The sequence below is a fragment of the Tupaia chinensis genome, unplaced genomic scaffold, assembly GCF_000334495.1.
Source record: "Tupaia chinensis unplaced genomic scaffold, TupChi_1.0 Scaffold000208_1, whole genome shotgun sequence".
Classification (NCBI taxonomy): Eukaryota; Metazoa; Chordata; class Mammalia; order Scandentia; family Tupaiidae; genus Tupaia; species Tupaia belangeri.
Window position 1 is genome coordinate 1,341,849 of NW_006159683.1, and position 27,470 is coordinate 1,369,318.

A 27,470-nucleotide genomic window follows, 5' to 3' on the forward strand; every position below is an offset into this window, starting at 1 on the left:
TTGGCCTTTAGACGGTAAGGTCTATGAAATTATTTATTATTACTGTTGATTTACACACTTATTTTGACAGATTAAAACATACCATGTAAACAAGCAACATGAATAAAACCTTGCTTACCCTGAGTCTCTAATGTCTGATTAAAAATAGCAAGCACAATCTTTCTTCTCTGGGTAGCAGTGACAGGTAGGCCTTGGGACTTTACTGCCTAAGCCAATCACAGATTGAACAAAAACTTAAGAAAACAAGCCTATTTAAAGACCATTAATGTTATTACCCTCTCCTTACACTCAAGTAATACTTCTTTGAAAAAGCAGCAGATGTTTTTCTTGTATGAATGAGAGAACAAATGGTAGTAATGCCCTCCATTCACCTCCTTGCTCCTTATCCCTCTTTAATGAAGTTGGAACGTGGTTAAGACCCTCATATTTCAACTATTCCTAAAATTCCTTTTAATGTCCTATAATGCAGTGCATTGAAAAGCCCACATACTTTTGTCAAAACAATACTCTGTAAATTTTAACACATCACACATTACTGTTACACTATGGAATAAAAAATACATTACTGGTGTCATTAAGAGTATGTTTGGGTTAACAAAGGTCACTTCCACGAGACAGTCCTTCCTAAAACACAACCAAAGGATATTTATAGTTCAGCCATAGTAGTGTATCCTGGGTGAGTTCTGCAATGGGATGGGCAGAGGCAGGGACTCTTTGCTAGTATTTCCCTGTCTGGAAGATGGTCTTAGATGATAACCACAGGCCTATAATGTAATTTTGGTAAGTATCTGTTTATTGTGGAAAAAGATTATTTTGTAATATCTAAGCTTTATAGAGGTACTGAAATGACAATGTATGAGAAAAAGGAAAGCTAGTAAATTATCCACTTTGTAAATATCTTTGTTATAATTGATAGAAAAGACACATCTTAGACCTGGAATTGTTAAACCACCTCTGAGCAGCGTGGGCCTGCTCATTAGGTTGGCAGCCGAGGGGCAGAAGGGAGTGTACGGGCAGATGTGCGTAGACAGTTCGCAAGTGCATTCTGATGATTGCCACTGATGCGTCTCTTCTGGCTGTACTGTGGGAATGCACTGAGAAATTAAACGGAAACATCTTACTAATACCCTAATAGCATAGAGCAGATAATGAATTCTCTTATGAACATTATACTTTAAAAAAAAGAGCACTCTGTTGCTTTGTGTCTTATTTTAAATTGAGTATTAAGGGAATGTAATATTTTAATCATGACTGCTGATACTTTTATCTAGAAGCCTATTACCAATTTTGTCTTCTACAAAATTTTTCCCCAAGAAAGGCAGGATTATTATTTTTTTTTTCTCTTACAGATTTAGTTGGTATAAAGTAGTCTTGGTTATCAAAATAGTCAGAGCTTTGAGACTTTAAATTCGTAAATACTCATGATATAGGAAAAAGCATGATACATACTGTACGGTCTCAAATACGTGAAACTGGATGTTGTATCTACACAAACAGGTCCCAGACAGACACATCACACCATAAACTGCTTGGGATCATGAAGAACTGTGTTCTTTGCTCCTTGTGTTTTTCATCATCCTATAATGTATATATTAACATTTTTTTTTGAGAGGTTTTCACTATACAGCACGTGCGCTTGCCAGATAGACAGAGAGACACATAGAGACAGAAAGAGAGAAATCACCCCCCAGGGGGGATGGTCACGAAAAACCCTTCTCCTCCATTCTCCTCTCGGGATCTTGGGCACGCACGCACACGGGCCCGGCGTGAGTTCTAAGCCACTGGGTCCGGGACGCGAACCACGGTGGACTATGTGGGAGTCCAGAGACATAGCCATTACACTAACTGCTGGTTCCTGATGTATATATTAACTTTTAAAAATAAAGGTTATTTTTAAAAACCTAGGAAAATGTACATGTGAAATAGTACACTGTGCTTTTAAAAAAAAATAAGATAGGCAGGACTATTTTAATTATGTGTAATAGTGAATGTTAATTGAGATCCATTTTGTTTGAGAGAGGTTATTAACAATTTTTAAAAAGAAATAAAAAGGAGAAATGGCTATTTGCATAATAGTACCTAGTCAAATAATGCTGTTAATAGACTAAAGGGACATCTTTTCAAAATCCTGTTATTGCCTTATTCAAAATGAACTCATCCATAAAATGCCCATGGTCCCTGGAAGAACTAAAATGTCTCTTGGGACACACACCAAACACAGCATATGCACACAGTAGGAAAAATGTAATGAGACTGTTCATTTTGCTTTTACACTAATATTTGAAACAGAATTAGACATCACTTCCTGAAGAATAGGACATGTGGAACTAAAGGTTAAAAAGAAAAAGAAAGAAAAAAAGAAAGAAAGAGAAGAAAACTTAACTTTATCTAACATTGTTTAAATTTTAGGTCTCTAATGAATGAAATCTCTTTTAAGGTTATCAATTCTATTTTGTTTTGTTGTTTTCCTAGGCAGATTTTTTGCTATAGAGTATGTGCGTTCACTGGAGAGACAGAGAGACAGAAAGCAAAAAATCACTCCCCCAGAGACATGTCCACACTGTAATTCCTTCTCTAGTCTCCTCTCGGGATTCTGATCACGCATGCACACATAGCCAGCATGAGTTTCAAGCTGCCGGGACTGGGACACAAACTGCAGTCAGCCATGTGGGAGTCCGGCGACATAAACATTGCACCATCTGCTGGTCCCAAGGCTATTAATTCTAAATGATGCTAGAGGTTTACAATGCCAAAGTTCTATTTTTGTCCGTTTACTTTTAAGTCCCATTAGAAAAGTTTAACTTGTAATTCTTATTTTCTGAATTCGGGCCTAGGTAGATCAATGTTAATATAGTGTATCTAAATGGTAATCAAATAAATAATTTAAAAATAGAATAAAAAACTAAAGCTAATTTCTCAATAATTCTCTTACTATGTAAGTTTCTCAGTCTCCTTTTCCCTCTCAAAACTAAACTAGTAATAGCACCACAATTAAAATGGTACATCAGGGAGAACCGCCTCTGGCTAAAGTGGGCCCAGACACACTGAAGGATTAGAACCGGCGCTATCAGGCACGGGACACCTGGCATGTCACAGTGTTCCCTCTGTGCAATCCTGTGGAGCGAACAGGTTTTTGAAATGGAGTCAAGAATGTGTCCCCAGATCTTCCTGATAACCAGATTTGCAATGAAACTGTTTCATATACTCCTCCATCAAGGCTGCTGTGTAACCTTGAAGAGGGCTCTGATGTAGTAAGAGGCAGGAGCGCAGAGACTAGCTGATAGTGAAAAAATGCTGCACAGTTGCTAGCTGCTCCCACTTAGGAGGTAAGTTAGGTGCTTCCTGGAGCAGCAGCAGTACTACACACAGTCCTCACAGGACCCAGAACTGCTTTCTAGAAAAAACTGATGCATGGTCCAGGTAGTGCATAACATTAATATGCCACATTCTGCAAGGCTGACCCAAGTGGGAAGGTTCTGGGTTTGAGTCCAGAGACCTCCCTGAATATGCCAGACATGCCCATCACCTAGTGCTGGCTGAAGCTGGCTGAAACGGATCACAGCACTGAGACCCCGTAAAGGGTGCTAACTCTCTCCGTCTCTCTGTCACTCATAAGGAAATAAATAAACTTAAAACATGAAAAGCAATGATAATATATTTTTCCCCTTAAGATTCTATAATAATTTTAATGACATGGCATAGGTTCAAAATTACTTATGATATGTCATTAAAATATGAACTGACTACATTTTGGTGCTTATAACCCTGCTACATTTTTAGAATATTAAGAGAAATTAGTTTTTACATAGCTTCCAAATATAAACATGTTTCATGTATATATAATGATCATATCTTTTTAAAAATATTTATTTTATTTTATTTATTATTATATTTTAAAATTTGCTATAGGATATGTATGCACACCAGAGAGAGAGAAAGGGGAAAGTGAGAAAGCAAGCTGCAAGGTCTGGGACTTGAACTGGAGTCGGCCATGTGGGAGTCCAGCACCCCAACTGCCATACTACCTGCTGGCCCCTCATATCCTTTTATACGTTATGTTACAAGAAAATTAGAAGTGTATGTCATATAGAAGACAGAGAAGAATATATCAATAGAAAAATAGATGTATGCAAATGGAAGATAAATTTATGATTATCTTCAAGAAATATACATAAAGTTAGGTCATATTTGTTTAGATTATGTGTTTATACTTAAAAATCATATGCTCATACATTCTAAAATGCACAAATTAAAGCCATTATATTAATTCTATCTTAGAAAGGCCTAAACTGTAGTACATTTAGTTGTAGTTGACTCCCTCTACTGGCTAAAAGTGATATTTCTGTGAGAAAACCCATTTTTGTCAAGATTTTGTCACACAAAATAAACATAATTATAAAATATCTGAAAAAAATATTTCTGATAATCATTACCATGCAACAGAATTTTCATAACCATAGAAAAACTAATATGAAAGAAAAGATAATATACCATCATGAACCAGAAGAGAATGAACAGAAAGAATAAAGCTCCCAGGGCATAGAAAAGGAAATACAATAAAGCATTTGGATTCAAATTTTAGTGGTTACCCAAGTGACTGGAAATCATATTTAAAGACAAATAACTTCCTAAGATACATGAAAACCAAAACATCTCAGAATCTGGCCGGAGCTCTATGAGAAGAAATGTTTTTGTTTAGTGTGACTTAAAAGAAGATTTTAAAAGAATGTTTATAACAAGGGAGTGTTCAGGTTGGTTAACAAACTCAGGAAGGCACAATGGCTTGAGTAAAGATGATTTCTTATCCAAAAGCAAACCAAAAGCATTGACAAGTGAAAGTTGGCAAAACCTGGCCTGAGCTGAGAAGAGACTCTTACTTATTGCAAATTTCCACGTTTCACTGTATTAATATAAACTGCTTGATTACAGAAAGCTGTTCCTGGACCCTTCTGTGGAGGTGCGTATTATGCAATAAGCAAGAACTAAGGAAGATGGGGAGAGACTGCATTACCTTCTAAAGGCTGATGCTCCAACACAACACGCCACCTTCAAGATTTCCGAGAAGGGCATGTCTCCCCCTTAATATATACCAAAAGTCTGCACACTGTGACAGAAACGGAAAGACTGGAAGATATAAAAGCATGAACGGTTGTGAATACTGGAGACAGTGTGGGAGGAGGGTGGGAAATGCGGGAGGGTGAGAGGAAGGGAATCAAGAGGAAATAGAAGCAAAATATTTCAGGAATACAAAAATAGAAACTTATCTGTTGATGATAACGTGTGTGATACCTTTAACTGGACTAATACACAGGGTATTCATTTTGTAAGCTATAAGACATACAGTGATTCCATGTATAAAATAAACTATAAATAAAATGATTTCTGTGAAGGGATTAGAAGCATATGAGAAAAACTAAACTAAAAAGGAGTAACTATCAGCGCATTTCAATAGCACAAGGGTAGGAGGAGGTAGTTTTCATTCCACAGACTGTTTAATGAAAGGGAACAAGTTAGTGTAAAGCGAGCTGCTGTTTTTTGAACACCTACTGTTGCCCAGCCCTTTAGTACTTATTTTCTATAAATTATCTCCAATTTTGCAATAAATGTGCAAATTAAAAATGCCACTCTCATTCTTCAGATAAGAACACTGATGCTCAGTATGGCCAAATGATGCATGAGAATCACAGCTACAGGAGACAGAACCAGGATTTGAGCTCTGTTCTTCCTGATTTTAGGGTAGCACCTTTCTGACTATACCACCATCTAAAATGGCATAGAGAAGAAACTTGAATCTGAATCATGTTGAGAATGTTGGAATGAACTGAAAAAAGTGTTGCCCAGAAACAGTATCCCCGGGGATTAGAGTAGGGATGAGATTTAGAGGCACAACAGCCATCCTCAAATACGAGAACGACATTGATGTAGGAAAAAAATTAACTTTTTTTTTTTTTAAGTGAGAGCTACAGGAATTCAGATCTCAGCTCAAGATGAGGTATTTTGTAATCTTCAGAAACTATAAGCGTCACAAAGGTAAGGTCTTGGTCTGTGTTGTTCACTGATGTATTCGGTGGTTAGAACACAGGTTGTTATATAGGAAGTCATTCAATAAATATCTGTTGAAACAATCAATGATGACGAGAAATGAGAGACAGTGAGTCCATCGTCAGTATCAGCCCCTCCCAGGGCAGCTATAGATCCCCATGGTTATCTTGCCTCTCTTCCAAACAGCTGTGTATAACGGTTTATTCTGCATCCCAACACTATGTGAGCGCTTTAAGTCAGGGATGTGTTGTCCTGTTATCCTCAGCACAAATTAGATGCTGTTTAATAAATGCCAGTTGAGACCAATTGCAGTAGTACAACAGTACCACAACACTCTGTGATGCTGAGGACACATGGGAAGGTCTTGGGTTCATATCCTAAGGCCTCCCCATAAATGCAGAGAGTACATGTGCCCAAGATCTTGGCTGGCTAAGGCTGAAGGTGGATTGCGGCATGAAGATCCTTTGGGGGTATGCTCTTCTCTCTCTATTTTCTCTCTTTCAGAAGAAATAACTGGACTTAAAAATGAATGACAGTAATGGCCAGACTTGCCATATTACACATTATATTGAGGTAAAAAGTCTAGCCCATAACCGCACTTCTTCACGTACAAGAGAAGGGTTAAGACTTGGGATCACATTATGAGTAGGATGGAACACTAACATTTTACTTCTTGGTCAAGAGATATAAATTGGGATAATCCAGGGCTTGGAAATAACACCACCATCAAAGGATGATGCTGATCATACTATACAGAATACTAATTACCAAAAACTAGAATTAGAAGTCTCTCTCTAAAAATGACATAAAATCCAGGAAACTCTATACAAAACTCTATCAACTCTATACTGAATCCTCTGGGAATGTAATGGTTACAATGTAGATATTTCATATCTTCAAATTTCTAGAGCTTTTTTGAATATAATTTTTATTGTAGAATAGTTTGAGGATTTTTTTTAGTATCTGAAGATACTACAGAGATTTCCAATATATTCCACAATTAGTTTTTTTTTTTTTCTTTCTTTTTTTTTTTCTTTTTTTGCCCCTTCTAGTAACATCTTCCATTTGGGTTGGACATATATCAAAATGAATGTATATTAATACACTATAATTAACTAAATATTTTATTCCTATTGCCTTAGTTTACATACCAAGTATCCTATTTCAGCTCCAAGACCCTATACAGGGTTAGACATTCAATTTAGTTATCATGCTTCTTAGGCTCCCTTAGCTGACAGTTTTTCAGGCTTTTCTTTTTTTGGACAAACTTGACAGTTTCGAGAAGTACTGATTCATTCTTTCATAGTATGTCCCTCAATGGCGATTTGCCTGATGTTTTTCTCTTGACTAGACGGGAATTACACATTACTGGGAGGAAGACCAAAAAGTCAAAGTGCTATTCTCATCCCATCTTATCCAGGAGGCACACTATCAACCTCACGTCACTGCTGATGACCGCTTGTCTGAGGTAGCCTTTGTCAGGTTCCTCTGCTACTGTTCCTCTCCTTTCCGTATCACACTCTTCGGAAAGAAATCACTCTGGGTAGCCACACATAAGAAGTGAAGACTTGGCACCAGCAGTTGGAATAATGATTACGTTGCCGGACTCCCATGTAGTTGACTACAGTTTGAGTCCTGGACCCTGGTGGGTTAAACCTCACACCAGGTGCACGTGCATGTGTGCCCAAGATCCCAAGAGGAGGGCGGAGGAAAAGGGATTGCACCACGGCCATTCCCCCCAGAAGGTGATTACTCATTTTCTGTCTCTCTAGCGAGCACATGTGCCCTATAGCAAAAATCTCTCTCTCTCAAAAAAAAAAAAAGGAAAAGAAAGTAGAATACGGTAGAATGGTAGAATTATGTATTGATAGAAGAAAAACAGTTTGATAAAAAAATAATATATAACCTGCCCTTTGGGAGATTATAAACTATTATACCTGTTGGAACTTTCTTATAATAAATAGTCTCTTTAAAAAGTAAGTAGAGCTTCATTGTCTAAGACAATTTTAGCTGAGAAGTAGTCTATGGTTTTCCTGTTCGTTAGAAACAAGAAGGTCAACCATCATGCTTCTTCCACCATTTCTTGCAAATATGTCTTATTCTTAAGGTAAGTTCATAATTATCTATTAAAATATTTGAATGTGGTATTTCCAACCCTAGTTGATTTATTTCAAACCCTTACATTAAATTTTGCATATCTATAAACAAAATGCAGAGACCAACACATTTTCCTTGATAATTTACTGTTGCTATAAACCCTGAGTTAATGACCCAAAATACAAAGAAGAAATTCAACCCACTCCCCTTGTCATGCACTTTGCAAGGCCTTTATGATTTAAGAGGATCTTAACATAAATAATGCAAGATCAATAACATAGTATACCAAATTGCATTTAAAATATTCATGCAATTCTAAGAAAAAATAAAACCACAATTACAATTCAGACCAAGGCTTCTGAAGGAAAGGGATATAGTATATGAATGAGACTGAATATCTCTGAAACACTTTTATAGAAGAATCATCCACAAGTTTCTGCCTTTCAGGATCATTTCAGCATAGTTTATGGTAATAGTACAAAGCACAGAGTTTCTGAAAATACTTGATAATATGCTGTACTTGGCTCAGATATGGTAGATTTGTCTTCAAGCAATCTGTTGTGACTTTATAGAGGATATCTTTTCTTTCATTCTTCAAATATAGTGATATAATTTACTAGAGCAGTACAGAAATAGCTTTTGGTATTGATTTAGAGCTCAGATGAATAACCCGATCTAAAGCCTGTTTGCTTAAATTCCTGCTCTAAGAAAAAGCATCTTTTAAATGTTTGATTAAAAATGTATCTAACAGTAAAATCATGAACCATGGGATTTTAATAGAGGGTATCCCTAAAAGTACCCACTTAGAAAGGAAAAACAAACTTTCTAAAAACAGATCAAAATGAATGCATCTCAGTTGCCATTAATAAACACATATATAATTCTGTAAATATACACATACAATTTAGGAACCTAAAATATCTAAAAATTTATGAGAATGATGAAATCACCAGCAAAGTTTTCTGAACACATTAATTTCATCTCATCATAAATCAATGAAGGGTTTTGACATCAAGAAAATTAAATTTTGCCTAAGCCTGGACATATATCAATAAAACAAAATTTATAGTGCTTTTAGATATTAAAAAGCCTAAGATTTGATAGGTATAATATATATTTATATTCAACTTTAAAATTTTCCTTCATAGAATAATTGAGTGCACACTAATCCAAACCTTGGTAAATTTATATGTCTTATAAACTAAATAATGATAAATCCAAAGACATGAATGCATAATGAAAGGATAAACTAAAAATCCACCTACAAATAACATCCTTTTAGAACCCAGAATAGTCCTGTTTGGGTCTGCCACAATGAGTTATATGTGAGAAAACATGACTAATAATATACTAGACTGAGTTCATGAATACCCTAACCGTTATTTGCCAAGCAGCATGAACACTCCGAGTCAAGATCCTGAATGGGTAAATCAAATCTGGATCAGACAGCTGTAAGAAAGAATCTCAATTAGTTTAGGGTTCATATTATTTTTAAAATAATTCTTCATGTAGAACTACCACATCAGTGAAAATACAGCTGAATTTACTTACACAAGAATGGTAGTTTACTTTTTATGTTAGTAATAATTTTCCTAAGTGGAATGTTTTTTAAACCATGAGTGCATTTGAATCTCAAAATTGAATGAAATCTTACACTTCTCTTGCTTAACATATGAAGAAATACACTGTTTCTAAGCAGTTTGATTTCTGACCACAATTTATACTTCTATATTTGAAGTTAAGCTTGGTTCTTGCCAATTAGAAAAATATTTTATATGAATAAAATCATCATGCAAAAGTATGATATTTTTGAACAAAGGAATGTGTATTTATGGATAAAACCTACTAATATTCTTAAGAGCCCTAGAAATTGAAAAAATGGCAAAACCTTAATTTTCAGCATGAAACAAATTAGGATGCTCTATCTTGGAAAGTTAAATGACTCATATAGTCAAAGAGCATGTTGACATGAAAGGATCTTGCTTTTTCTAGGATATATTTCAATTTTTAACTTGAATTGTGAAAAATTTAAGACATTCGTGCATTATATAAATATATATATAGTATACATGTATTTAATTTAGAGTTAATGTAAAATGTTCCCAATTGTCAAGAACCAAGCTTAACATATATATTATATATGTAACATATATATTATATATATATATTTCTAAATTGTCTTTCATTATTATTTGAACATGAACAAATTAAGCCAAAGATAAGCTTAATGGTGTATTGATAAGTGGAATACTGTGAGTAATAATGTGTTTGTAACTGGATATTTGCAGACTTGAGCTTAAATGATAGCTTCACCTCTTGCTAGTATGTGACCTAGGGGTGAATTACTCTCCTCCTAAACCCAGATTCACCATCTGTTAAAAAACGTGTCTCATAGGGACCAGCAGTTAGCATAATGGCTATGTCGCCGGACTCCCATGTAGTCGACCGCGGTTCGAGTCCCGGACCCGGTGGCTTAAAACTCACGCCAAGCGCGTGTGCGTGCGTGCCCAAGATCCTGAGAGGAGAATGGAGGAGAAGGGATTGCCGCATGGCCATCCTCCCTGGGGGATGATTTCTCGCTTTCTGTCTCTCTGTCTCTGTCTGGTGAGCACACGTGCCCTATAGCAAAAAAAAAAAAAAAAAAAGAAAGAAAAGAAAAATGTCTCATACATCCATTAGCCTCAAAGGCAATAATGTCCGGCAAGTGTGTGGTCCAGTGCTCAGTACTAATTATGACATTCTACGACTTATCACCTCATAGACAAAAATCACTTCTGCTTGTCTGTCTTTAGCTCCAAGTGGTGAGTTCACTGAGGGCAGGGGCTGCATCTTTTTCATCACTAAATTCCAAAGTCTATATCAACAGTTTATGATTATCAATACCAAAACCAAAAAGTTTCTTGGTAGAAAACGTTGAAAACTTCCTCAGTTAGAAATAGGCAAAGGTGGGACCAGCAGTTAGCGTAATGGCTATGTTGCTGGACTCCCATGTAGTCGACCGCGGTTTGCGTCCCGGACCCAGTGGCTTAAACTCATGCCGGGCGCATGTGCGTCCATGCCCAAGATCCCGAGAGGAGAATGGAAGAGAAGGGATTGTGGCATGGCCATCCCCCCTAGGGGTGATTTCTTGCTTTCTGTCTCTCTGCCTTTCTCTGTCTGTCTGGCAAGCACACGCGCCCTATAGCAAAAACCTCTCCAAAAAAAAAGAGAAAGAAAGAAATAGGCAAAGGTGAGAAAATTCATTTAAATTCATCTTATTGCTCATCTGGTGACCCAACACAAATTTCCCACACTACCAGATTGTTTCAACAAGATATTGAATTTTACTATTATTTTAAAATTTCCTACCAGATGTTTTCAGTTATAATTTCTAAGTCTATGGTTTGGTATTCTAAACCAATATGGAAAATTATATTTGTTTCATTTTTTTCTAAATTTACCTGTCAGTTCAGTTTGGTCTGATTTAAATCCAATGAGGAGTCTTCTAGAAAATAAAATTACAGTCTAATTCATAACTTAAAGATTTGGTTTATTCACTATGTTAAATATGTGAAGTAATCATTTCTATTGATAAAGTATTTCAATGAAAATGCTGTGAGCACAAGAGGTTCCAAGAATTAAGGGAAACACGCATGGTACAAATGATTAGTGAAAAATATGCACTGGCTTAATTATTGGCTTTACTGCCAGATATAGCCTTTATATCTCTTTTAGGGGCCAGCAGATGGCATTGTGGTTAAGGTGCTGGATTCCTACATGACTGACCACAGCTTGAGTCCCAGACCCAGCGGTTTGGAAATCACTCTGGGCACACATGAGATATGTCCAAAATCCCAAGAGGAGAATAGAGGAGAAGGGATCACAGCACAGCCATGCCCCCTGGGGGTGATTTCTCACTTTTCCTCTCTCCATCTTTCTCTGTTTCTCCAGTGAGTGCGTGCACCCTATGACAAAATTCTTACAAGATTTTTTTAATTAAAAAACTTCTACTTTTATTCTATCATTATAAAAGTTTGTGTCAGAATCTATCTAAAATAAATAAATCACATAATCTTGATTTGTCTGTAATTGTACTCAATAATGTCTTCAAATAGATCAGCATAACATTTTTACTCCTTGTATAGTATTGATCTATTAAAAGATAATTATTAAATAATTACTGCAGACCTGTGATTCTGGCAGGTTGAGAGACTTAGGGGGAGATCTTGGTGTGACAAGATCCTGTCTGGGGTTCCTATGTCACTCTCTTGTTCTCTCTCATGCAATAAAGAAAACTTTAAAAGGTCACTGTGCTGGTTTCATGTGTGGTTTAGAATGAACATTGTCTTCTACTATAAAATGGTATGCCATTAAGTCTACTTGAGGAGAACTGCTAGGATAACTTCTTCAAAAGTGTTACCCTTTCTGTACACTGGAGAATGGTTTTCTCAATATTCCAGGTGCTTCAGTCAGAAAATGAAGAGTCAGCCTTGACTCCTCCCTCACTATCCGTCTAATCCATCAGTCAGTGTGCTCACCCATTCATCCAATCTAGCCATCCATCCATCCATCCATTAAACAATTCAAGGTCCTATAAACTGTACTCCAAATCTGATCATTTCCTTCTCTTTCTGATGTCTACAGTCATAGCTCTAAGTTTAAGCTGACATGTCTATTAGCTATAGCCAGTAAGTCTATCTTCCCAGCTGAAATATCTCCAACTATTTCCTATTGTTAAAGGCATAAAATTCTAAACTCTTCACCAAGGTACTCAGATCTTTAAAGAGCTGCATCCCCAGGGACCAGCAGGTAGTGTAATGGCTATGTCGCTGAACTCCCATGTAGCCAACAGCGGTTCGAGTCCCAGACCCAGTGGCTTAAAACTCACGCCGGGTGCGTGTGTGTGCGTGCCCAAAATCCCAAGAGGAGAATAGAGGAGAAGGGGTTGCAGCATGGCCATCCTCCCTGGGGGGTGATTTCTCACTTTCTATCTCTCTGTCTCTCTCTGTCTGTTTGGCAAACATACACACCCTATAGCAGAAAACAAACAAACAAATAAAAAAAAAAAAAAAAAAAAACAACAAAAAAAAAAAAAAAAAAAAAAAGAAAAAAACCCAAAAAAAAAAAAAAAAAGAGCTGTATCCCTGTCCCAATTTCCTGGTTAACTTTACATTTGGCTCTGGCCCCTCAAGCAGTACTGTGGCATACTATATGTATTTTCTGAAACTTGTTGAGTGACCTCGCTCTTCCTTGACTGGTGTTTATGCCCTCCCTGTTCCTAGAGCCTTCTCATCACTTATTGAATGGACAAATTCTTGTTTTACCCATCAGATCTGAGCATAAGCATAATTCCACCACAGCAAACTTCCAGTTGTGGTTTGATTTGTGTGTGTGTGTGTGTGTGTGTGTGTGTGTGTGTCCCCGTCTGTCTTCCCTCTTAATTATACACCTGGTGGACACAAGCATTTTGTTTTTCATCTTTGTTACCCCCATATCCGAAGGAGTTTCTGGTATGAAGATGATGGCCAGTAAATATGGGTCGAATAATTGAATGGATGTCTATTGCACCTGTGCCTGAGACACCTGTCCTGCTCAGAGCTGTGAAAGAAACTATGAAAACATTGAAATGCATAAGCTGGAAGAACATAGGCAAAGCGTTCAAGAACTTATTGGACATGCAGGGACTGCTGCTGTCTCCCTCACCACACTTTCTCCTTTTCTCCTGATCAGACTGACTCTGCAGATTCTGCAGTGGCAGCTTTGATAAACATGTGTGAGATTTAGGAGTTCGTGTGTGTGTGTGTGTCCCCGTCTGTCTTCCCTCTTAATTATACACCTGGTGGACACAAGCATTTTGTTTTTCATCTTTGTTACCCCCATATCCGAAGGAGTTTCTGGTATGAAGATGATGGCCAGTAAATATGGGTCGAATAATTGAATGGATGTCTATTGCACCTGTGCCTGAGACACCTGTCCTGCTCAGAGCTGTGAAAGAAACTATGAAAACATTGAAATGCATAAGCTGGAAGAACATAGGCAAAGCGTTCAAGAACTTATTGGACATGCAGGGACTGCTGCTGTCTCCCTCACCACACTTTCTCCTTTTCTCCTGATCAGACTGACTCTGCAGATTCTGCAGTGGCAGCTTTGATAAACATGTGTGAGATTTAGGAGTTCACGAAGAAAAAGTACTGTGACTATTTGGAATAATTTAAGAGGATTTTCCTGGAAGGAACATTCAGTCAGGCAGCCGGGTCTCTGAGTACTTTTTTTGGTTTTGTTTTCTTTTTTTGGAGAGGTTTTTTGTTTGTTTGTTTTTTGTTTGTTTGTTTTTTTGCTATAGGGCGTGTGTGCTTGCCAGAAAGACAGAGAGAGACAGAGAGACAGAAACTGAGAAATCACCCCCCAGGGGGGATGGCCATGCCGCAATCCCTTCTCCTCCAGTCTCCTCTCAGGATCTTGGGCACACATGCACACGTGCCCAGCGTGAGTGTAAGCCGCCAGGTCCGGGACTCAAACCACGGCCGACTACATGAGAATCCAGCGACATAGCCATTACGATAACTGCTGGTCCCTCTGAGTATTTTTTTGACCAAGAGAAGCACCATTCACTCAGCATGAAGTCACTCATCCATCTGTAATTCCTCTCACGGAAGATACTTTCTAGTTGATGATCTATCTATGCCCATTTCTGTGAAGGAGGATGTGCTGTTACTCTTATATCTAGGTTAACAGGTATTCTCCCCCCAAAAAGTGAAGTAGCTTTCATTATTGTGAGGTCAGTTTTCTTAATCAAGTAATTATAAAAATCTGCCTTTTTCCTCTGTTAGGAAGATCAAATGTGATCAAGTGAAACTACTTTGAGAAGCCGAAAAAAATCAAATGCATTTAATATTTTTATTCTAAGCTTATGTGAAACATTTAATTTGCATTATTTCCTTAGTCAAGCTCAACTGATTTGAGGAAATAGGACTTTTAATTAAAAGGGAAAACATTCAGATATTTTGATTATTAGTTTCCCTGCCTTTCTTTGTATTAGAGGCTCCTGAAAACAGGCAGATGGCCAAGCCTGCCTTAGACCTGGGAAATCAGGGACTCCAGGAGAGAAGCTCTGGGAATCTGCATGTGAAAAGTTCTCCAGGGGACGCTGATAAGTGGCTAGGTTGAAAAATGCTGTTTTAGGTTCAGCATCCTTCAGGATGTTCATCACAGTGGGGCACAGGCTAAGAGCACACACATTTGACCCCAGATAGACTGAATTAAAATCTAGATGCCTAACATGTCCCTCACTCTTCATACTCTGTGATGAGAGGAGCACCACTAGGAACAACACACAGGGGAGGGTGTCAAAGAGTGAAAAAAAGAAGTGGGAAGGTAAGCAGAAGGGATGTCTCCTCTTGAAACACATTTATCTTTCTGACACCTTATAAACTCCATAGTCCCCAATTCTCAAGACAGGAACACATTTCTTGACTTGTGTTGAGTATTCTAATCCAGCTATTTTACTGGGTAGTCCTTCCTCACTCTGCTCACAACCAAACATACAGCTCAGGCATGAAACTGACCAAATTGCTGAGAACCTGATTGCTACTTATATAAGAATGTTTTTGTGACAGAATATGTCCCAATTTCCAAAAACTCAAGACATAAGCTTTCTTTAGAAACACAACTTATTCTTAGATTGAAAACTGTCTTTGTTATCCTACAAAGAAAAGTCCAATAAGTTACAGAGTATACATATTTATAACAGCCTGTTATTACTAGGCAACTTATGGAAGAAAATTTTTCTCGAATTTTGTAGACAGAGGGCAGTATGTACAAGCCAATCATGTGAGCACAAGTCAATGTGTCACTTTTACAGAAAACTGATCTCTTTAAAACACCTTTGCGTAGTGGTTCTTTTAAACCTCAACATCTCGTTTAGTCACGTATAGAGGGATAGAATTTTTTGCTCACTATAAAAAAAAAATGTCACTTCATGATCCAAGAAGGTGTTTACTTCTTTGATTCAGAAAATGTATGCATCTGATGTCACCATGGCTTTGGAAAGGGAACACACACAGATGCGATGACAAGCACCATGCCAGAAAACTCACTAGTTAAAAATGATAAGTGATCTTGTCATGCTCTGTCATTATGCAAATTCAAGAAATGTATTGCCAAAGTGATGTATATTAGCACAGTTGAATGAGGATTAAAAATGTAATCTTCAGCAGATCACTTCAAAATTGACTCTCTATGGCAGCCCATGACTTAAAATGGTGATGCATATTGAACAGTAATTGTGTGGGTCTCTTCTTTAATTATAAATGATATTGCACTTTAATCCAATGTGCCTAGTTGACCAACAAAATTAAATTAGTGGTGATTAAAAAATATTGATCTTAAATCTTCTTTGGTATTCTAGAATAAGACTCCCATTTTCATATTCCAGCTATTCTTGGACTAAATGAGGGTAAATTAGTGACTCTTAGGTGAAGGAGGAAACTGGAAAATGGGACACCCTGTTTCCTGGGAAAATGTGTTCTTCGACATAAGAGCACTAATCAAATCAGTGATACATGAGGTCATCACAACAGTCTCCATGGAGATCTGTCTCTGGCAACATACTTTGGTGACTGCTCTTCAATTTTTTTCAAATCCCCTATAGTTTCCAGCTGTGGATTTTCCCACTACATTCAGACAATGGCTGGTCAGTCCTCCTAGCATGTAATAATGACATTTGCTAATGTTCAAAGATTCCTACTACCCCTAAGGTCTTGCTGATTCAGAATCACCTTGAGTTACCAACACTAGAGATAAGATGAAGGAGCTTCTCCTAAGATAATTACCAAGGTTTTGTTCCCTCCCCCCCAACTTGTTGAACTTAAGAACCCATTTTAGTGCCATTCTCTTTAAAGATAGACAAAGAGAAAACCAGTGTCATTAATACTTAGGTAATCTAACAATTTAGGGAAAAAAAATACTGTAATAATTGGAAGTAATGTTACAGTTCTCCTAAGCTATTTTTCTAGAAGAGAGTTTCAGACTCTAGTTCTTGAAAAATATGTATTTCCATGATTAAATAGGTTTGGGTAACAGTAGGTTAAACAAAGTAAAGTAGACTTCCTTCCTATAGAGTCTCACTAATATTCTTTGTAATCTGTAAGAAAGATGATGCACGTACAAATGTTTCCTGACTGTTTTTGTTCTTTTCTCATTGAATACCTTTGATATCTATAGATCTTCAGAAAAAGAACTGGTAGACATCATTACAGAGACATTGAATGACTGTATAATTTATTGTCTAATTGAGAAATTTTGAGAATAGGAGGTGACACTAACAAGTATAACAAGGAAATAGACATAAAATGGGAACTTTTCTGGATTACCTCATAGAAGCATAAAACAAAACAAATACTTGGATGGCCACAGATAATATAAAGGCAATCGCAATATAGATCTCCAATTTGAAGGCTATAATATTATTCTCTGTTGCTCCAGAAGGCAATAAAAATAATGAGAGGAAATTACATGAAGGAAGATTTTTGCACAATGTAGAAAAATAACTTTTTATTAGATCCATCAATAAAAAACTGGATTCCATTTGGGAGATGTGAGCTTTTCTCTCCTTCCCAAGAGGTAGATATTAACCAATGAGCAATGCTATGTGAGCAAATGACTTTAAAAAGCAAATAATGTTTTATGATACTATGAATTGACTAATAGGAGCTTATTGCAAAGCCCTGAGACAGTACCACATTTCAGTGAAAATAAACATGAGTATTTGAAGGAAGGACTTAAGATAACTTAAAATCCAACTTTTTCCAATTTGCCTTTTGACTGAACACATGAAGAATACACTAGTGAGCAAGTAAAACATCAAACTTGAGTAGCTGAATTTCACACAAGTCAAACCACCAATGAACACGTAATCATGAGGCCTTCATCTCTGAAGAAGTCATTGCATCTGTGTAAAAGTTAGTGCTCTGAAATTTTCCAAGGATGGCGATGTGAGCATTAAAAAATAGAAGGATCAGACTTATGTTCAATTTATAGATTAACAAAATGTATAGTAGCCATTTATTCTATTCAGCATGTTCATTTCCTTACAGTTCTAGAGATATAAAGTATCTTATACACTATTACATAATAAGTTAGGAACAGAAAAGAATTGAAATCATAACTTAGGTATAAATCTGAGTAAAATATGTAGAGAAGGTTAAAATTATTTTACCTACTCTCAGGTAAAATTAACAATTTTACCAAATTTTAATCTTAACTAATTAAGATAAATTTTCAGGCATTATAAATGCTGAGTTATTTAATGTTATCAAAATAGGTAATTGTATATGAGATTTCTAGAAGACATCTCTAGTTCCTGGAAAAGGAAATTCAAAATAAAAATAATACAGAAGTAATTGATCTTTTCAACTTTAATGTCTTCCTAATGATGCTAAATAGGAATATAGAATCATAATTTCCTCATCTATAGGTGAAAAGGTAATTGATATGACCAAGCTCAAAAAGCTAAAATGGGAAAAACCACAATTCTAAGTCATGCCAAAAAAGTACAACTGTATTGAAAAAAGTACATAGAATTTCCATTATGTTTGCCTTTTCTCTGTAATAATTTTGTTTTGTCAAAGCTATTTCTGATATTTCATGATAATGATGCCCTTTAATCAAATAAAGAAAAAACAAAAGCCCTTCATCAGCAGGTCTGTTTGTCTTCAGGCCTTTTTTCCTCCTAAACCAAATCACCTAAACAATAGGCTCAGTGATTGGTCCTCAGGAAGCATTTAATAATTATCTTATGGGGGGAAGAACATTATCAATTGAATTTCTATGCATTGGAATCCTTATTGAATGAATTTCTTTTGGGTTTGAGACTGCAAATAAGAGATTCTGCATGAAGTACTCTGAGGTATTACAAACCAACACAACAACAAGGTGTCCATATGCGAAGATATTTCAGATGTTTCATACAAGAAAAAGTTGGAGAAATACATTAGAAATGGTCTGAGATAGCTTCAGTATAAAAAATTCAAATAAGCTTGCTCTTCTGACTTCCTCCATTGAGTACACAGCAAAAAAGTCCTCACCAGATGCCAACATAAACACAAGAAGTGGGGAAATATAGGTTTCCTGAAAACAGGGTGAGAAATGATGAACAGAGGAATGAGGTGAGACCCAGTACAAGATTAAGACTGTAGGCGTTTCCGGAGCACAGAATCTCTACATGGAAAAGTAAAGGGAGAATCCATCATGCAAATTTGGTGAGAGTCCTGAGCTCTCCTGTGCCAAGAAGTTGGGGGAGGTGAGAGAACATTTCCTCTGGAATTCCAAATTTCATACTCACACCTTGGACTCCCAAACTACCCACCTACAAATGAACAACAAAACAGGTATGGAAATAACACTCTCAGAGGAAAGTTCACTGATATTCCCTTCAGAGAAAACTTTGGGACTTCCATTCCAACTCCACCTGATCCTAGAGAGCTTGACATCATCTTGGGAGCCAACCAGCAGGTGGAGCTTGGATTACAATTGGGGCCAGGCAGTTTGGCATCTCTGTAGCCTTGTAGAAGCAGAGAATAAAACACTTAGATAAAGAAGCCCTTGTTACTGAGGGGAGAAAATGGGTGAACACCCACAATGATTGAATACTATCAACACCCCCTACACTGGTGATCTGTGCATCCTGCCTCTCCCTCCAGAGAAGAGTATGACAGCATAGAGTACAAGAGCATTATGCAAGAGATAATGAGGAATCAGGACATTTTCCCCTGACTGGTGGGCAGGGCAGACCTGTACTATCCCTTCCCTCAGATAAGTCACGGACAGTGGTTACCTCCCCTAACTGAGGCGACCACAGTACAGTTTCTCTGGACTTTTCTGAACTATAAAAATGGGCAAAGGAAAGAGGATGAGCACCTAATAGAGAGGATGACACCAGAGAGCCCCACTCTAAGTCAGATGAGAAGAAGATTGGACACCTCCTAATCCTGCAGTGCATGATCCTAGCATGAGTCTGCTCAAATTGGATCAGCCTCCTTAAATCCTTCTACACAGCAAAGGAAACAATAAATAGAGAGCCCATGGAATGGGAGAAAATATTTGAAAGCTATACTTTAGGTAAGAGATGACCAGAATATACACTATAGAAAACTCAAACAGTTTATCTACAGAAAATCTAAGTTCAATTTAAAAACAGGCAACTGATCTGAACAAACAGTTCTCAAAGTAAGACGTACAAATGGCCAAAAGTCATATGAAAAAAAATATGATTAATGTTTATTATCATAAGGGAAATGGAAATCAAAACCACAATGAGGAGGACCAGCAGTTGGCATAATGGCTATGTTGCTGGACACTCATGTAGTCTACTGCGGCTGGAGTCCTGGACCCAATGCTTAAACTCACGCCAGGTACATGTGCGTGCGTGCCCAAGATCCTGAGAGGAGAATAGAGAAGAAGAGATTGTGGCATGGCCATCCCCTCTAGGGGATGATTTTTCATTTTCTATCCCTCTGTTTCTGTCTTTCTGGCAAGCGCACGCTCCCTACAGCAAAAAAACTCTCAAAAAACAAACATACAAAAATAAATAAATTAAAAAAAAAAACAAGGTTGATGAGGCTGTGAGGCTATGATAAAAAAAAAGGATATCCTCCTGCACAGTTGTTGGGACTATAAATTAGTACAGCCACATGTGGAAGGAAATATGGAAGCTCCTCATAAATTTACAAAGAACTACCACATGACTCTTTTGGATATTTACCCAAAGGACAGAAAATCATGCAGTTGTAAAGACACTTTGACATTATCATTTATTGCAGCATTATTTATAATAGCTAAAGCATAAAGTCAACCTGTGTCCAACAATGGATACCTGAAATTTTAAAATATGGACACATATACATAATGGAATACTACTCAGCCATAAAGGACAATGTGATCCTGTCTTTTGATACAAAGTGGTCGAGTCAGGAGATATAATGCTAAGTGAAATAGACCAGACTATAAAAGGAAAACACTATATGTCCTCACTCAATATCTAATGTCTACTTTCTGTAGCAGAAATTGAAATATTTGAAGACATGGAAGTAGAGGAGGTGAAAGTACAAATGAGAGACAGCATAAGGGGTAGGAAGATGGGGAGGAGATAGGAAGAGAATCAGGGGAAAAAATAACATTTATCAGACACAGTAATGTAGGTAGACAGGGCACATGGGTTGTGAAACAGCATACCATAACTGAGTGGAAAACAAAAAGGCAGACACTGCCAATCCAACCTATAGAGATATATTTCTCTCCAAATGTGGTGTTCTTTGTTGTAAATGATGAATGTGGTATTACCTTTGATTTGATTGTCACACACTGTAGGCATACTTTGAAAATCCATGTGTGTGCCCCACAAAGATGAACAACAATTAAATGTAAATAAGAATTTATAGGGCCATCCCATGGCATGGTAGTCAAAGTGGTTGCATCTCACATGGCCACCTACACAGTTCAAGTCCCAGACCTGGCGGCTTGAAAAATATGTTAGGCATATGTGCATGTGTGCCCAAAATCCTGAGAGGAGAATGGAAGAGAAGGGATTGTGACATAATCATTCCCATGGTGGGGGGTGTTTTCTCTCTTTCTTTCTCTCTCTCTCTCTCTCTCTCTCTCTCTCCCCCCTTCTCACTACAGCAAGTGTACACACCCTCTAGCAAACTAAATACAAAACAATGCAAAACAGAAAATAATTCAAGAATAGGTACCAATTTTGGGGGTCATTTTCCAAAAACACTTCAGATAAACAGAGCACAATGGTTCAATTAAATGGGTATTTCTTTCATTATGTCAATGTTTTACAGATTAAGTTACAAGATGACAGTGGGAAAGATGGAAAGAACATCATGCTCTCTTAACACTTTGACATTTCTCCAGTCCAAAACAAGAGTCTGGGAGTTGATTTAGTAGACAATTACTTAGGAAACTCTGGGAATTTGCATTTGTGTAGTGAGAGAAAACTGTTTGTATGTGTCTCTGTTAGGTTGGAAATAGCTTTTCAGAAAGCCTTTTCCGGTTCTTCCAGAGAGTGAGAAGTTTCTGGCATATCTCAACAGGCTGGCAGTCATTTCTTTACACAAATTGGCATGTTTTTTAGCAAACTGCCTCCATGACACTTTCATGGAAGAGAAGCAGATGGGCGCCATTGATACTCATGAGATCAGATCACTAGTATGACTTCTGTTTCAGTCAGGGCCAGGGCAGGACTTAGAGGTCCTAAATTGAACTTAGCATTATGTTTTGTATTTTAGGTCACTGAGCACAGGAATATTCCCTGTATCATAATTCCTTCTTTCTTTCTTGTCCAATGTCAAATATGCCAATAAGCATAAACTGCTACAGTGAAAACACTGTTTACCTTAAAAACTGATCTGCTCTTGCTTCTGTAGGGGGGCTTTGGTCACCTCAAGTCCAACATGGACTCCAGAGACACTGCTAACAACAGGTAGCGTCACTGTCCTAGACTGATGATCATGTGGTGTTTTGTACCATAGGATTCTTCCTTTGGAAATTATTTTGTATTTTTGCATCCATTTGTATTGGGTGGATAAAAAAAGCAACTGCCACCCTCAGTTTACTACACCACCATGTGCTGCTCCAAGGAAAAAAATAAAACAGGGATTTTGGAGAACTTTTGCAGGAGTAGAAGGGATTCTTGTTAAAACAGAGTCCATCTGTGGGCTGGCCAACACGTAAGCATAAAAGAGCAGGCTTCTCTGTTCGCTGACTGCAAGGAGCTCATCCACAGACTATACGCTATTTATCCCCAGTTGAACACCAAAACGAAAAGCCCACCAATTAGAGATTCTTTTTAAAGAAAATAATATTTAAAGTTTATTTATTTATTTCTTAGAGAGAGAAAGAGACTGCCACTCCCAACAGGGTCTTCACACTGCAATCCATTCTCAGCCTCAGCCAGGCTGGACCAAAGGCATGCATGTGTGCCCAGTATGTAGAAGGAGGCCCTGGGACATGAACCTGGTGTTTTCCCATGTGGATCCAATTGCATTATTGCTGTACCACCCTTTAATCCACAAGAAAATCTTTTTAAAAATACATTTTAAGAAATAAAAGACATAAAGATGACAAAATATAAAGACAAACACTAAAGAAATTAAAAAAAAATCAGAGCTAATCTTGGTATTAACTTTATAGCTTTTATTGTCATACACAAATACACATATTTTAGAATATAAACTATATATATAGTTTTATATATACACAATGTATTTTATATATAATGCTTTTATAAAATTTTTTCACTTAGTATATTTAAAATATTTTTCTAAATGATTAAATTGTGTGTGCATGTGAAAATTTGCAGAATCATATTTGATTATTAGAGCTGGAAAAGATGTAAGAGACTTTCATTATAGTGTTTTTCAAACTTTTCACTATACCTGCACTAAAATAAAAATTTTATATGGCACCCTAGTACACACATTCATATTTATTACACACATAAGTTTTATATAACAACACTTAGCCTTAAAATGTAAGAAACACTCTGATCATTTATATTTTACTTTCATTATATATATTTTTAGTGCTGGTAGAGAACTTGTGTAGATTTGTAACTCATTACTGAGTTATGATTCACAGTTTAAAAAAGTGCATCTAATTAAACTCCTTTTTTTTTAATTAAACTCCTTTTTATTGATCAGTTATTCAATTAGGTTCTTGGCAAAAAAACCTTAGACCACCAATTTGTGAGGATAAACTCCATTTGTAAGGGCAAACACAAATCACAGGTAGCCCTGGAGCTGAGGAACAGCTTTGATTTTTGGTAAAATTTGCGAGTCCACAGCTTTCTGATCAATCTTGCGCTGCTCTAAAATCTCGTATTTCTCCTTCTCTGTGCTGAAGATCTCACCTTCCTGGTGTCTGGGCTTCTGCAGTTTCTTTTTCTTGAAGTAAGCATCAGTAAGGTGCTTTGGGATTTCTACTTTGCTAATATCAATTTTCGTGGAGGCGGCAATGACAAACTTCTGGTGTATTCTACGCAGTGGACCTCGATTGAGAACCAGCGGTCCAGTTATAAGTAGTAAGCCACTGCTCAGCTGCTTCAGGAAAACCACTCCCTTGCCTCTGTGGCATCCAGTGAGGATGATCAGAATGGTCCCAGGAGTGATGCTGGCTCGCAGATTTCTCACATGCTGACTGAAGGGTTTTTTGTTGTGGCTCAACAGCTTTTGAGGCACATCTTCAGTAGGATGATACCTAGGCATTTTGCGCAGTTTAACCACCTGGGTACCACTATTCTTGTCTCCACCAACTGGTTTTGTGACAGTCGCCAAGAACTTTCTCCTTTTTCTTTTCAATCCTGGATTCAGTGACCGAATATTTCCTCTTGTACATGGCCTTCCTGGAATACATGGCAGACCGGGAGTATCTGCCGATGCCCCGGACTAGGACAGGGTTTCAGCTGCTATGGGGCTTCCCCTTCTTGGGCTTTTTAGCCTTGGGGTCACCCTTTTTAACCTTGCCACTAGCATCAGCCTTCTTGGCTTCAGGTTTCTTCTCCTTAGTATCCTGCTTCGCAGTTTTTTCACCTGCCATCTTGTATAGTGGGAAAGAGCTTCAACTCCTTATTTTGAAAATATTAAAACAGGTTCAGAGAAGTGATTTCCCAAGATCTTACAGTCAATAACTGGCATTGTCAAAATCAAGATCAGATCTTGTTACCAGCCCATATCACAGCTTTTAGCACAGTTAGGTATTTAGGTTATTTTAACACAGTTCTCAAAGCATCACTCAGTAAGGAGAATTTGAGGCAGTAAATTTGGCTACTCTCTTCATTTTATCCATTAAGTGAGATGAGCTAGATTTTAAAATGAACCTCTTCATCTCCTAGCCACACTGAATCCCTAACCATTGGTACTGAGAAATGTGTGTGTGTGTATGTGTGTGTGTGTGTGTGTGTGTGTGTGTGTGTGTGTGAAATGCTGGAGGTGGAGATGTTGGTGCACATAGTACCCCCAAAAATGTAGGAAAATACTCAACATTTTCCATGAGAAAAATAAATGAACATAATTGCTGATTTATGATATACAAGTTAATTTTCTCCCACTGTTTTGCAATTTTTTAAGGCAGTAAGTCCAGCAATGTTTCCAAGTAAAAAAAAAGATCAAACTATTACAGACACAAGTCAGAGATGGAATAACTTTAAGCCACAATGTGTGGAATGTGTGAATATATTATTCTATGAATTAGACAAATATCTTGACTTTATGACCTTCCATTACTTTCCTGTCTATAAATTGGAAACGACTGACCCACACCTGTAAAAGAACATAAGGGATAACACCAAAAACACTTTATTTAGTCAATCCCAGTAAAACCTAAGTGAGAATTCAGAGGCATATATTCCTTGAGGTAACTCTAGGACCAGGCCACTTCAACCTGTGGTGTCACATTTCCACAGGTCAACACAGCAAGAGAAAAAGAAAGCTAGAGCGAGATAGGCTGGCTCTTAATCAAGTCCGTCAGGCAGGCAGCATCACTATATCGACTCACGGCTCTTTTCCTAGATCCTGAATCCCTACTTAACTGCAGGGGGCCCAGGAAATGTGGAGGTGCATAAGGAGGTGCCATGAACAGTGCATGTCTCTCCCACAGGGAAAAATCTAGAATTGTTAGAAATTGACTATAAACAAAGTAGATTAGTACGTATTCCTTAGCTTTACTAGTATAAAACCAGCATCTGGCATATCATCACGATTAGTGTTTGCGTTTTTCATTCTGCAATCTGGAGCCATGAACAATACATTTTTAAAAGTTTAAGCATCTATAATTGACCTGACCTCTAACAACCAATGGAGCAGGCTGTCATGGAGCTGTGATATTTTATGTCCACAGAGACTCTAAAGTATATTGCAATCGTGTATAGAAATGCACTCTGTTGAGCAGGGTATTTTTAGCACAGTTCTCAAAGCATCACTGAGCTGGAAGAATTTGAGGCAGTAAAGTTAGCCACTATCTTCATTTTGCCCATTAAATAAGATCAGCTAGATCTTAAAATGAACTGACACCCATTATCAGAAGCAAAAGCAAGTTTCCTCAAGACACTCAATGTGTCCTTCAAGATATTAGCTGAGGGAACCAGCAGTTAGCGTAATGGCTATGTCGCTGGACTCCCACGTAATCGACCGCGGTTCGCGTCCTGGACCTGGTGGCTTAAAACTCACGCCGGGCACATGTGCATGTGTGCCCAAGATCCCAAGAGGAGAATGGAGGAGAAGGGATTGCGGCATGACCATCCCCTCTGGGGGGTGATTTCTCGCTTTCTGTCTCTATGTCTCTCTCTGTCTATCTGGCGAGCACACGCGCCCTATAGCAAAAAACCTCTAAAAGAAAAAAGATATTAGCTGACAGCCTTGCTATTTAGAATTTATTAAACAGGTATAATACATAATTAACTGGCCAGAGCATTTATATTGTAATAGTATGAAATGTATAATGTCTCTTTCTGATGGCTATAACAATAAAGAATTCTCCAACATACAACTCAAACCTCTCAAAGAACATACACTCCATCTAGGTTTTAAAGTCAGGATTAGAGAATTCTGTGTATGTATCATTGCACATGTGTGTGCATGATGGGTATACATTCATGACAGCATGGTAGAGTCAAATATTGCTTTAAATTTTCAAGTTTCCTGTAACAGGATTATAGGTCTGCACCCACTGCCATACAACCCTGCAATATTTCACAATAAGTGGAGTATGTATTCTTGCTTCATTGACTTTGGCCCATGGACTCTGGCATAAGTGACAGAAAGAAAGTTCTTTGGTGAAGCTTGTGAGGCGTCACTTAGTTCTGCTCAGTCCTCTTGGTCTCTGCCACCTGCCAGTGGAGGCATATGAACCAGTTACTTACTGGCTGCAAAATAAGAAGCCCTGAAAAATTCTATGTAAACAGGAGGACTTTCGCTTGCCTAACAACAAGAAAGAATTTCAATTTTTTAACAGGGCTATCTTTAATGGTGCAAGATCTTGACCTAAGTTAAGTCCTCAACTTCATAGTTCATCAACACTTAAAGATGTTGCTATTTTATGGAAGAGACCATACATTCAAAAAAGAAAACATCACCACGTACAGACTGCCAAAGACAAAAGATTCACCCTGAGGACTGATATGGTACAACAATAAATGGAGAGAAATTATTCATATTTTAATGTGATTCACATTCTCTTTATGTAACTACTAAGTTTTAGGATTAGGGTTGGCTCTGAGTGACAGATACTCCAAATTAATAGTAGCTTAAACATAGGATTTCTTTTCTCTTATGGGAAAGTCTAAAGGCCAAAAA

General features: G+C 37.4%; 1 pseudogene; it reads right to left on the bottom strand.

Annotated features, from left to right (window-relative positions):
• Nucleotides 1–23,903: 23,903 nt before the first annotated feature.
• Nucleotides 23,904–24,386, bottom strand: LOC114007613 (60S ribosomal protein L6 pseudogene; annotated as a pseudogene).
• Between the last annotated feature and the right edge of the window lie 3,084 nt (nucleotides 24,387–27,470).